Consider the following 13,999-nt stretch of genomic DNA (forward strand, 5'->3'; position numbering starts at 1 on the left):
TCTGGCCGACCAATGTGTATTGTCTCTCTTCCATGGATGGTCCATATAAGTGAAAAAAGTTTCAAAAGGTTTCTGCATAAGACTATAACACGTAAACTCATTCACATCAATTGAATCAGACGAGCATTTTCTGTCAAATCTGTAAATTGTCACAGTAAAAGGATCAAACAAATCATATTTATGTCTTCAGCAGACGCTGAAGTATTCTTAAAACTTCTGAAAGCAACAGGTGAAAGATGTTTCCAAATGAAAAAAAAGAAGTATTTATCTTAACAGCAGTCAAAATCCAAACTTGTGCTTAAAAACAAGAGCAGTTTATTTGCAGCTACAACAAAAACGTCTTCTTCACCGGGGAAAACTACCGAGTCTAGGAAAGACCGGAAAATGAAACAGAAAAAGGGGAAACATGAGAAATATTAAAAGAACAAGCAGAAGAAAGAAGAAAACAATTGAGACAGAAGAAAATGAGTCAAACAGTCGGTCAAACGTGATGAGTCATTTGATTTAACATGTCCCATCAGCCTGCAGTAACGACTATTAATAGTGAGTGACCGATTTGTTATAAATCGATAGCGTTAATGACCAATGTGTTACTTTTGAAACTTCAGTAGGAAAAATGAAAAGTTAAACAAATAAAAAAAAATCTTGAAATCATGAATTTAGGGAATTTGTTCACTTTTCTGCTGGGAATTAATCATATTTTCAGTTTGATTGAAGTAAAGAAGGAAAGCCAAAAAAAATTATGTTTTTTCAAGCATATTGACACTTAATTAAGTGATTAAATTTTATATATTCATTGGATATAGAAGACCATGATGGGGCATGTCATTGCTCAGAAATCTCCGGTTGAGATTTTCCATTTTCATGGTTTGCAATGGGGTTCGAAACAAGCTGGTCGGGGTTGTAGCTCTCTGAAGCACTCGACGGTGAACGTGTCGCCTTCTCATTTAACTTGTTTAATCGAGTATTGTCGTCAAAGCAACTCTTACTTGCCATGGAAGGTAGCTAATGGTTCAGAAAGAGCGGTGATGTCTTTACAGTGTAAAGGATCACAGAGATGTGTTTGTATTGACGGAGGTGGATTTGATCAGGATGAATGTAGGAGTTCAGAAGATCATAAGATGTGTATTAATGGAAAATCGAAAGAGAGAATGGTTTCGGAAAAGCTTCCGGATTCTTCGAGTTATGATAATGTCTGGTGGGATTCCAGACAACATCATGTATAACATGATGGTTCGCGGGCTTTGCAAGAGGAGACGGATAAGATCTGCTATCGACCTTTTGGAAGACACGAGCTTAAATTAAGGACCTAATCAAAAGATTTTATATGTTCGAGGGATGAAATAGTTTACTAAATGAGGACTAAATCAAGAGAAATGTAAATTGTAGGAGTTAAATCCAAAATCAAATTTCAGGATTTAGGACATAGTTGAGAAACATAAAGAGGTGGTAAAAATCAATTTACCCTAAAATATAGCTGAGGTGTGGATACTAATAGGAAAAGCTTAAAGTGGTTTACTTATCAAAATCCGAAAGAGCAAACTCTTTATAAACATCGAGCAAAGGAAAAGTTTTGTTCAAACGTTTGAATGTATCTTCTGATATTGCTTCCATCCTGACCAGGGCATTGGCCAGCTCCATAGCTTGAGAACGCCATCCGGCAAAACCGATCCCTTCCGTCAACAATACGTAAGTTGTTTCGTTCGGCTGGACCCCTTCTCCACCATAGCTGCCAGCACTTCGATGGCATCGTCGATTCGATGCACTTTGCATAAACCGAGAAGAACGATGTTGTAACTGATAACCGTTGGTTGAACCCTACTTCTTCCCATGTCTACCAGCAACTCTATAGCTTCGTCTACCATCCCGTCTCTGCATAAACACGAGATGAGCGAATTGTACGTAATCTCGTCTGGACCGATTCTTTTACTTAGCATCTCCAATATCATTTCCAAGGCCTTGAATTTGTCCCCTGTGCTCCAAAGCGCAGTGAACATTGTGTTGTAAGAACTCACATTTGGAGGACATCCCACTTCACTTAGCTTCTCGAAGATTTCCAAAGCCTGATCGGCTTTCCGTTCTTACAAAGAGTGGATAAGATCGTGTTGTAGTTGACAATATCCGGCAAGCAACCATCAGAGATCATATAGTCGAGAAACTCTATCGCCAAATCTAGTCTCCCTTCTTTGCAGAATGCAGATATCAATGGATCATAACTGTAAGCATCAGGTGTCAAACCCCTTTCTTTCATCGTCTTCAATACATTTACGGCCTCCTCGACCTTCCCTTCCCGGCAAAGACAGCTGATCAAGATGCTATAAGTGACGACATTTGATTCACAACCTTTGGAAACCATTTCCGACACGAGTTTCTCGCCTTCAACCCACTTCCCCTGGTTCAAAAGTGCTCTTAGCAAAATGTTGTATGAAATAACATCTGGTTTACAACCCTAGCATTTAAGCTTCTAACGAACTCAAAAGCTCTGTCCACCAACCCATCTTTGCACATCCCTCTTATAATGGCATTGTAAGTGAACATATCAGGTCTAAGTCCAGTGGTCAACATTTCATCCAAGAGTTTCATAGCTTCCTCGATTCCGCCTTGAAGGATCGTCGCCTCGATCAAAATCGTGTAGGTGATAACAGAAGGCTTACAATTATCCTTCAACAGCTTGTTCAAGACCTTATAAGCCGAATCGAGTTTCCCTCGACTACATAAGCTGCCGATCATGATATTATACGTGACGACGTCGGGCGAAAACCCTCTAGTCCTCATTCGGTCGAGCACTTTGTTCGCGAAATCGAGACGGTTCATCTTACAGAAGCCACTGATCAATGCGTTGTACGCAAAAACATCAGGCTCCCCATGTTTCTCCAGGATCTCCATCACCCTGGTGGCTTTCTCAATGTTCCTTCCATTGAAGAACCCTTTGATCATCTTTGTACAAAGAACAACATCAGGCTTGTAACCTTTAGCGACCATGCATTCAAGAAAGTAAAATGCTTCATTGTACTTGCCTGCCTTGCAGGACCTGTTGAGAAGTTTCATCAGATGGGATTCTTTAAAATCAAAAGATAAGGGATGGGTTGGTTTTGTTTCAGCAGAAACCCAGGTTTTCTGATTGTTTCTGGAGTTTCTGATGATATCTTTGGAACTTTCATGGCTCAAGCAACTCACCAATGGAGTATGGTGTGAAGATGAATTTGAAGCTGGTTTTAGTTGTTGTGGGTTGAAGGGTAGGCCATGGGGAATCAACTCAGTTGAAAACAGTACTGTCATCTGATGAATTCTGGTATTTAATGTTCAAAGAAGATCATTTTGGTACAAAAAGAAATGAACTGAGAGATAGAGAGGGTTACCTGTGAGAGTGAAAGGAGGGGGGGGGGGGAAGGTGATAAAAGGGAACTGTTTTGGCTGTTGAAATTTGGTTTAATGGTGTCCAGTGCTTGTACGTTGTGTACACAGATTTTCAATTGGATTTGGAGATATAGCTAAAGGATAAGGAACCCGACTTGGTTATCGGGTTGGATTCGGGTACTGTCTGACCCGGAAATCCCACTGTTCTAGTTGGTATGTGTTTTCTATTTGAAAAATGTAAAAATACTGATTCTATTCCCATATGTAATGGGGTAAGGGGGAAGTAGGGTAGTAGGCTGCCCCCAACACTAGGTTGAAGCAACTTCGTGGAACACCTCCATCAATTATAAATTGCCCACCGGGGGACTCAATTCTACGACTACAAGGTTAAGAGCCTTGTACTCTACCAACTGAGCTGGACAGACAATTCTATTTGAAAAATGTAAATGAATCATAAATATTATCAATAAAATAAAATAATAAGCATCATCTTAATATTTTATCATTTTATCTATTAGTTATTTTCGATAAAAAAGTTTAATAAAAATAATTATCTAAATTATACCTTTTTTATTTTGATGTCTAAATTAATTTTTGATGAATTTAGGTGTCTAACATTACAAACATTTACAGACGTTACAATTTTAAGTGTTTTAGCCGTAATGAAAAATTAATTTTAAGTCTCTAAATTAAAAAAATGTTTAAATAATCTATGTCGCATTCAAATAATTTTAAAAAATTAATTTAAAAAACTTCAAAATGTTATTATATTTAAAAAATCATATTTTCTTTAAAATTAATAAAAAATTTGAATCCCTAAAAGTCTCTAAAATCAATCCTAAAATTTCTAACCCTAACCTTACCATCTCCATTAAAGGCAACGGTCACTTCCACCACCCTTGACATCTCCCTTGTCGTCCATCATAGTTTTTTTTAATTATGTGTGTCGTCATATCGCCCAGGTGTCACGATTTTAGGAGTTCAGGTTCACCGTTTTCTTCATCAAGGACATTGAATTTCTAAGTTTTGGGTCGTTGGGTCAAACTTATTGTCGTGTGAAGGCCCTCATGGAGGATCGATCGATGGCAACAACGACGAACAACATGGACATAAAATTGAAATTAGAATTTTAAAGTTTTATTTTTTAAAAAATCTGAAAACTTTTGGGCTTTTATATACATGGGTTATGATCCACTTACACTGTGTAAAATTCTTTTAGTTTTACATTTTTAGGGTTGGATTGAGAAAAATCAAAGAATATTTTAACTAGTTTTCCCCCAAGTGAATATCTTCCTTTTTCTACTGTTAATCTCAGCTTTTTAATTTCTCTCATCCAATGATCCTAAAAAAGTGTAAAACTAAAAGAGTTTTACAAGGTGTAATTCGATCTCGACTGATATATATATATATATAAATGTGACATGTCTCTCTTAACAAAAAAGTTTAACGATCGTTACGACTAAGACATTTAAAATGGTAACGTTTATAATATTAAACATCTGGGTTGACCAAAAAATTGTTTAGATGCCTAAATGAGAAAGATAAATAGTTTTGATACTTATTTTTATATCAGCAAAAAGAAAAACTAAAAATTTGAGGGTTGATTAAAAGAAAAGAAGAAAAATGTTTAAGGACTAAAATGAAAGTTCAAGGGCCGAAAATGTCATTAAACCAATACCTTTCGGTAAGCTCTACTTCCTCCACGTTTCGTTCTGGTAACTTACAATTCGGATAATGGCAATGAGTGGTCATCGATCCTCCAACACCAGATTCCATGGCCAATCGAATCAAATCCTTCTTTGGTTTTTATTGAGAAGTTATAAAGAATTGATTTTTTTTTTGTTGTCGGGGGGAACAAGAATGTCCAAATCTTAATTCAATTACCATTCATCAAAACCACCTTTCCTAACCCTCACTCAACATTTATTACCTATGTACCATCAAAACCAACATTTATTATTCGAGCTAATTTCAAGCAAACATTTCGTTCATATTTACTGCATTATATTCTGGTGAACAATGGGGAAGATAAAGTTTTCATACCTACTCGGCAAACCCGGGTTTCGCTTGTGGCTGCTTTCTATGTTACTTGGACTCTCATTTCAACACCCATGTTCTAAATCATACGAGCACAAGTTTATTCGATTCTATAAATAAGCCGGAAAAAAAACTTCGAAACATCGATAGTGCTCGAACCCGATACTTGTCCCTAACTCGGGGTAACTTCGGTTGCTTTCTCTTTTTCCTGATGCAAGGCAGAGTAGGAATGGTCAGCCATTTCTTAGATTTCTAATGGCTTACCTTATCTTCAGGGGATTCGTATCTCCACAAAGCTGGAAAACATGAGGATGCACCCTTGGAAGTTGAAACCACCATAACATTATTGTCAATAGGATAGATGCTCAGCAGACATTAGATAAAAAGTGCAATTCCAGACTATTTTTCAGTACCACAATCCAATCTGTGCATGTAAGTACACCAAAACCAGACAGATAAAATAGTCATGGACATACGTTATTAAAAGCGTAATATTTATCGAAAGTTGATTCGGCTACGTGTTTATTTCAAACTTCTGAGCCCTGCAAAATCCCAAAGGAAAGATCTTTCTCAACATGTCTCATGTAATATGAGTTTCCAGATTCCAGCTCACTTTCAGCTCAATCTCCATATTACTCGAGCAAAAATTGTTACTGTTACCTTTATCAACTGACAAGCATCGTTTTACTCGCCAAAATAAATAAAATAAACCTCTTCGGACAGTAAAATAAATAAATAAATAAAATTAAAGTACGACAGTGGAAGAGGGTCGATCCACGAGGAGTTGATGGAATTTCTGATTAAGTTTTGTCTTGATTTCGATCTAGAAGCTGAAGTAAAAGTAAAATAAAATATATGGGGAGTTTGGCGTGATTTGATGAAGAGAAATAAAAGAAGTAAATGAGGCAAATAAAATTGAGAAGAGCAATGTATCAAAAGAACAACAGTAAAAAAATTGAAATAAAATTCAACAGTAGAAGAGACTGCCTCGAGCTAGTTTTGATTCGATTCTTTCGATCACGGAAATGTATTTTTCATCGGGATTCACGTTGGTTACAGTCTACAAGGCCTAACCCATTGTAACTTGTCTTTCTCTAATGTAACCGATCTTTCCAAGTCTATCTTTGAAAACCGATATCGATTACAGTCCACGAGACATAATTCATTGTCCAAAGGACCAAAACGATATCGATTTCACTACCCTTGCTGGTTTTCTGCTCGAAATGGCACAAAATAACAACATAAGTAATCAAATTCCATATCGAACCAAGGGAAAGGAAATGACGATGAAGCCATAGAGCCTGTGGATATTGAACAATACAGACTTAAATTCAAGGATCGAAAGAACAGTTGACTCGGACACTGCACGAATAACTAGAGCAGATAAGTGTCATCACCACAAATACACTGTATTTAAAGGCAATGAAATTACAAAGAAGTGCTTAACTCTATCCGGAAACCCCTTAAACCTTTTCTAATACTAATGACATTACCCAGACAAGTCTTTCACAAGATATCAATGGTCATTAATGGCGATGCCTATGCCAATTCAGCACGTATGTTGTTAATTCTTTCTTGTTGATAAAGACGACGAAAAAATATAGTGTGCATTTGCATGAATCGGCCATAGAAAAGCACCTTCACAACTCCATGGTTTTCAACATCAAAAGAAGAGTTGTCACCTTCTTGTTTACAGCAGGAATTCCCTGAAAACTCGAAGCATTAGCTGCTGCAAATTGAGGTATGCAGCGATAGACAGTCGCATGGAAACTCGTTAAATTTGTGGGATCAAATTAATGGCGACTTAAACCAGGGAAAATAAATATGTTTTGGGAACCCTAAATAAATTTCCGAATGGTTCTTCTTATAAATTAACGCGACAAAATTTCTCTATGTCAAAAAATATTCTGCATATGTTCCTGAAATCTTCATTTCACAGTAGTTAAACACCGCAGAATATTGATTTATGAATATAATCTAACAACTAAAACGATCAATCTATCTATCTATATATATATATATATATATATCGTAATCGAATAGAGAAAATGATAACTTCTCGAATGATGTGAATTACCCGCATTAGAGGATCAGATTCCAGCATTTCCTGGAATTGTTTCAACGGATCCATCGTTAATTCTTGATCCAAACGAGTCTTTGTTCATTTTTCTCGATTTTCTGGCTTCCCTGTTTTTAGTTTTCTGGCTGAACTAGCTCCTTCGCTTCTGTTTGGTTGCCGGGAAAATCAAAAGGAAACAAGAAAAAAGGGAAAAACAAATAACGATACGTTGTAATGCCACGTAATGGACAGTTATGCACGTGTTGGTCACGCGCTTGCTCGAGCCGCTCGCCTTCTTAAGTATTAACCGCGCACAAAACAGAATGTGCTAAAAGAAAGAAAAAAGATAAAAAAAAAAAGGGAAGAAAAAAAGTTTCCATTAAGGAAAAAAAAATATAAAAAAAACCCAAAAATCTGAGAAACAGAGAAAATTAACTTTCTCGTTCTTCTTCTTAATCGAAAATCTTCGTTTGATTTCTTTGTCTCTCCTTCTTCCCGCTTTCTTTTCCTCTTATCATTTGGCAATCTCATTGTTTTAATTCCATTTTATTTATTTTTTCAAACTGTTCTTTCTTTTTTCTTTCAAGCAATGTGGTTCATTGACCCAATAATTTCCGCCTTTTATTTCTCCCATTTGGAGCCGATTTTGTTATGAAACCGCCTGATTATAAATTTTGTTTGAGTTTTTGATTAATTTTTGCTGAATAATCAAGTAAATTGATAATGGATTGCGTTATCGGTGGAAAATTCAAAATGGGCCGGAAGATCGGAGCTGGATCTTTCGGCGAGCTTTTCCTCGGTAAATCTGTTTCTTTTCTCTTTGCTCTTTATTTTTTTACCTTTTAAATTGAAGTAATAATTAATCTGATTTACTGGGAATTTGTTTTTGATAGGGGTCAATGTACAGACAGGGGAAGAAGTTGCGATTAAGATGGTATGAGCCTTCTGTTTTTGGAATTAAATTTTTAGTAGAGATTTGATTAGCTTGATTTTTTTTAGTAATTTACTGGTTTTATATTGATATGTCATCATCTGGATATAAGAAATTTCTAGGGAATAGTTTTTCATTTCGAGTCTATCTACTTGTATTTACAATATCAATGCAACCATTTGGATCTTGAATATTCTATGTGGAAAAGAGTTGAATTAAGTATTCATAATGTTATGAGAATAGTCATTTTGTAAGTGTGAGTTTACGAGATTGGTTGGATCAGAACATACGTTGCTCTTTGATGAATTTTTGAGTTGTTTGCTAGATCGGATAGAGTGGATGCTAAAATATTGAGCTTTGAACTTGCGATGTGTTGGGAAATGCTGACCAGAACAGAGATTTGGATTAAAAGATATATTAAACTTTGGAATAGGGCCATTTTGGGCAGTTTTAAGTTTTGTATTTCTCAAAACCGCTTTAGCGTTATGTCTGTCAATATATTATTTTTTTTCCGCTTTTGACGAAATATCTCTGTCTAAAGTTGGACGTGTGGTTAGTAGGCTGAAATTTATGAAGATGGAACTAGACCGAGTGTTGTTGGCTTGTTGCTTCATAGAAGTACTTTAGATGTCACTACCGTGCATGTATTGTAGAATGAAAAGTGCCTTTTTCTTCCTGAAATGTTGTGAGAAGGGAATTCAGAACGTGTTTGTCTATGCCCTACCATAATCTCATTGGATATTGATTACTACGATATACTTTTTGCCTACATTTTTAGGAACCTGTGAAGACCAAGCACCCTCAGCTTCACTATGAATCAAAGTTGTACATGCTTCTTCAAGGCGGAAGTAAGATTTTGTTATATTCTGTGCTGATTATAAGCAAGTATAATGAGAAAAAAATGAAAGCAAGTATAATGAGAAAAAAAATGAACTCGACATAAAAAAGATTAGCTAAAGTTCATTGTTCTTTTTCTTTATTGTTTTTGATGAAGCGGGGATTCCTCACCTCAATTGGTTTGGAGTTGAAGGTGACTTCAATGTTATGGTTATCGAGCTTCTAGGGCCAAGCCTTGAGGATTGTTCAACTACTGCAATCGAAAGCTCTCTTTGAAGACAGTTTTAATGCTCGCAGATCAGTTAGTATGTTTACCTGTCTTACTGGATAAATTGGTTTTCTGCCTCTTAGTTTAGCATCAAGTGTGACAAATTCTCCTATTTCTGTTACCCTTCAGATCAACAGAGTTGAATATATGCACTCAAGGGGATTTCTTCACCGTGATATAAAACCCGACAACTTTCTGATGGGTTTGGGACGAAAAGCAAACCAGGTACTTCAGCTGAATCTTTCAATTTCTGGTTAGATTGTGGAGTGCACTCATTTGAAATTTTATCGTACTTCATGGTTGGTGAAATAGAGAAAGGTGGAAATTTAGAGAGAGGAGTTTATTATTTTATATCTTGCTAATACCGATAAGTAGTTCTTAAGATTATCCATCAATAAGAAGACATTATGGTTCACACTCATAATTGTAGCGGTTAATAGTTTCAGACTTCCATAAGAGACTTTAAAAAAATTATCATGTTTCCTGAGTAAAAGCTAATCCTTTTTTGTGTAAACTGTGGTTTTCAATGGTTCAATATCTGATACATGGTAACCAAGATGTTTAAAGAGAGGTCGTCTACAAGATCTTGTATTGCGAATGCCTCGGTGTGATTTTCTTTTATGAAATTTTCACATAAGCTTTTTTGTATCTTAAATATGATACAATTATGTATTTCAATTTAGCGTTAAATTGAGATACTGGAATAACATGTGGGCAAGTAAAATTTTATCATGATATCCTCTTATAGATTTAATTGTGTTTCTTTATGTTGAGCTTATTCAAATATTATTGCATGTTGATGCCTTAGGTCAATTCTGATTATGTATTGAAGTTTGCTTCAGTTTCTCTTGCCTGTATCAATAGTTGATATCTGTATAATCCAAATGTCATTGCAACGGTATATATTTGTTATGCAAATGATCATTAACTAAATGTTTTGAATTGCTACTAATCATCACATTGATTTTGTAACAGGTGTATATCATTGATTACGGCCTTGCTAAAAAGTATAGGGATCTTCAAACTCATAAACACATACCATATAGGTATGCATTTACCATTGTTGCTTATCCATAATAGTCTTACAATGAGTGCTTGTTTCCTGCAGTTCCATTTATCTAGTATGTGACATGATTTTCTACCTGAAAGGTAGATACTTGTAAATTAATTGCTTACGGGTATCATGTTAGAAAATGATAGCATCTAGCTAAACAAGCTAGAAAAAGCGGGTACCAGGGTACTTTGGAAGTTCTTGAACAGCTGTCGTCTGCTGTTACTTGCATTTTTTTTATGTTCAATTGCATACATGCTTCTTCAACTTGCGCAAAAAGTGATTGCATTTTGACTAGCATCTAGGATTAGTCTCAATTGTTTATTTGAGTGGTTGTTTATCTACTATTCTTTGTGTTCGATATTTACTTTGGCTTTGCTATTTTACAGAGAGAACAAGAATCTTACTGGCACAGCTCGATATGCAAGTGTTAACACTCACCTTGGAGTTGGTGGGTAAAGTGCCAGAATAGTTATCTTCTTGTTTCTGCTTATTCATGTTAGTCATGATGTGAATTGTGCATTCTAATTGTTTCTCAATTCATGTGCAGAGCAAAGCAGAAGAGATGATTTGGAATCACTTGGATATGTGCTAATGTATTTCTTACAAGGAAGGTCATAACAATATAAGTACTATTATTTTTTGTGTTCTAAATTTTATGTAAAAATTATCTCTTTATTCACGTTCTTAAAATTTTTGTATTGCTGGAATCAGCCTTCCATGGCAGGGCCTTAGAGCAGGAACAAAAAAGCAGAAGTATGATAGAATCAGTGAAAAGAAGATGTTAACTCCTGTTGAGGTATTATAAGTTTCAACTTGTCACTTGCATGTAGGATACTATGCTTTTAGTATAATGCATGGTGAATTCGTATTGAATTCTGAAAAGGCAAGGCTGGTACCATTACCCTGTCGGCTGTTAGTACACTTCCCTTATTTGTGACTAATCACCTAAAATATGCAAATCCTTCCTTTAGGTACTTTGCAAGTCATATCCATCTGAATTTGTATCATACTTCCATTATTGCCGTTCGTTACGCTTTGAAGACAAGCCAGATTATTCATACTTGAAGAAGCTTTTCCGTGACTTGTTTATTCGAGAGGGTAAGAAAGAACCTAGCATTGTTGATTCAAGTTCAAAATACTTTCATCATATCTCAGCTATTACTAATGGATGGGAGCTGTTTGTATCTTCTGTAATGCCCAAAAATATTTGTAACGTCTTGATTACCCTAGTCTAGTGTGTCTTAACACAAGCGCTACCATTCAAAGCATGACTGTTCTGAAATTTAACATTTGTGCACTATAGTGGAAGCAACATGAAGGTGGGTTGTTTTCTGGAAACTTTATGATCTACCTTTCGAGTTTCTTCCGGTCTTGTCAGTCATTCAAATGTATAAGAAACTCTGCACAGATAGGTGTCGCTGTGTCAGAATCGATTGTACGCAAATATCATTGACTAACTCATGCACCTTCAAATTGGATAAGGATGTTGCATACTGACGTCTGTCAAAATGCATTTTAAACATGTCGTGAACACAGTTTGTTTTTGCAAAAATCAAAAGCGTGTCTGTTGACTCATTCTGTTTCCGGCTGAAGTTAATTTTCCTGTTTTCAAGAAGTTGCAAAATATTTCTTTGAAGACTGTTTAAAGGCAGCTTTTGACCCGACTTGGTTTTGTTGACAGGATATCAGTTCGACTATGTATATGACTGGACCATACTCAAGTATCCCCAGCTGACTGGTAGCTCTAAACAACGGGTTAGTGAGTGTCACGCTGAACTGTACATCTCTCCTTTCACAGATTATTCTTATTTGCTTTGTTGTGTCTTTTCAGCCATCAAGTGGAAAAGTTGCTGTAAACACTGGAACATCTACTGAAAGAACAAAGAAGCCATCAGGTGTGCTCCATTCTCTCAAGAGGTTGTAGGGAGGGGATGTACAGTTTAAAATATATAGAACGCTTAGCGTGTATTTGGATTTCTTGATTTTCATAGTTCTCTAGAGTTCCTTCTAGATACAATTCTTAATTGCGATTATCATGCTCGAGGCTCTGGTACATAACCTTTCCATTTTACTGCCAAGTGATTCAACATGTTTTCCCTGTGTTAAGTGGATGCTAATCGATTCCCCCCCCCTTTTTCTTCCATGTTTTTACTGTAGCCCGAGAATCCGGGGATAGAGTTTCAGGTGCTGCTGAGGCATTTACTAGGAAAAATGCTTCAGGAAGTGGACTTCTCGGTGATCATTCAAAGTGGAAAGTATCAGAGAAGGCATCACCATCGAATGATAGGGTATGCATCTGACTGCCATAAAACTGTTGTATTTACTCGGTTATTGGCATGTAGAGTTGATCATCTTTTATTCCAAAGGCTATTATGACCCTCTATCATTGTTTTCCAGGATAATGATTCTGGAAGGGCACGAAGTTCTTCAACCCGCCCTAGCAGCATGTCCAAGAGGGCTGTTGCCTCGAGCAGCCGGCCAACCTCTTCTTTAGGGCCCAGCGAAAGCCGATCGAATTGGCTTCTTTCAGGCAGCAGTCGCCTCTCCACGAGCCAGAGAGTCCATTCAGGGTCTGAGCAAAAATCTTCTCTCTCCCGAGTTACAGTCTCAAAAGGTGTCCGTGAAGATCAGAATCATAATCAAAGCACCGAGCACCGGTCGAGATTTATGGAGAAGAGGAAGGTGTGAATGTTTAATTTGGTAAGAGAGACAGAAAATCTCTTCTCGGTATAGTCCTCGCATTCCCATCTCCTCGACCGGAACGAATTTCTTGCATGCATCATGGGGTGTCGTCGCTGCCAAATTCCATATATTTTTTAGATGGAATGTCGTATTATATACATTTATGTGTGTGATCATGTTAGTGGTTGTGAAGGCATGTTGTTGTAGAGTTAATGAAGAGGAAGATAGTATGGATCCCGGCTTATTTTGTTAAATATTTATTCATCATTGAATAAGGGTTTAAACTAAAAAATATTTAATCTGTCATTTTTTTTGCTTTTAAGTACCTACATTATTTTTTTTGTTAAAACAAGTCTTTAAACTATTTATTATATGTAACCGCTTTTAAGCATCTAATTTATTTTTTGGTCGAAATAAGTCACTAAATTATGAGTTTTTTACTTTAAGCTCTTAAACTATTTTTTAGACAAAACAAGTACATGATTTTATATGACTTGTCAACATTTTATTGATTGAAAAATATTTTCTAACTAAAAAAATAATAGAACTTAAAATGATTAAAAATAATAGTTTAAAGGCCTAGTTTGACCAGAAAAATAGTTATGGTATTTAAAACAAAAATAATACATAGTTTGAATACTTATTTTTTCTTTAATCCTTCGATTAGAAATGATTTTAATGCAAAATTCCCATTCCCTTCCTTTAAGTAGGAATTGTAAAAAAAAAAAAGTTATCTATTAAATTCGTCTTTAATTCGTGAGATTTACAATTTAG

At 35.9% G+C, this 13,999-nt stretch overlaps 2 pseudogenes; one reads left to right on the forward strand and one right to left on the reverse strand.

The window, feature by feature from the left end:
- Nucleotides 1-1,483: 1,483 nt before the first annotated feature.
- Nucleotides 1,484-3,436, reverse strand: LOC120154831 (annotated as a pseudogene).
- Nucleotides 3,437-7,875: 4,439 nt separating this feature from the next.
- LOC120154761 lies at nucleotides 7,876-13,524 on the forward strand (annotated as a pseudogene).
- The last annotated feature ends 475 nt before the right edge of the window (nucleotides 13,525-13,999 follow it).

The sequence above is a fragment of the Hibiscus syriacus genome, unplaced genomic scaffold, assembly GCF_006381635.1.
Source record: "Hibiscus syriacus cultivar Baekdansim isolate YM2019G1 unplaced genomic scaffold, ASM638163v2 tig00111151_pilon, whole genome shotgun sequence".
Taxonomy (NCBI): Eukaryota; Viridiplantae; Streptophyta; class Magnoliopsida; order Malvales; family Malvaceae; genus Hibiscus; species Hibiscus syriacus.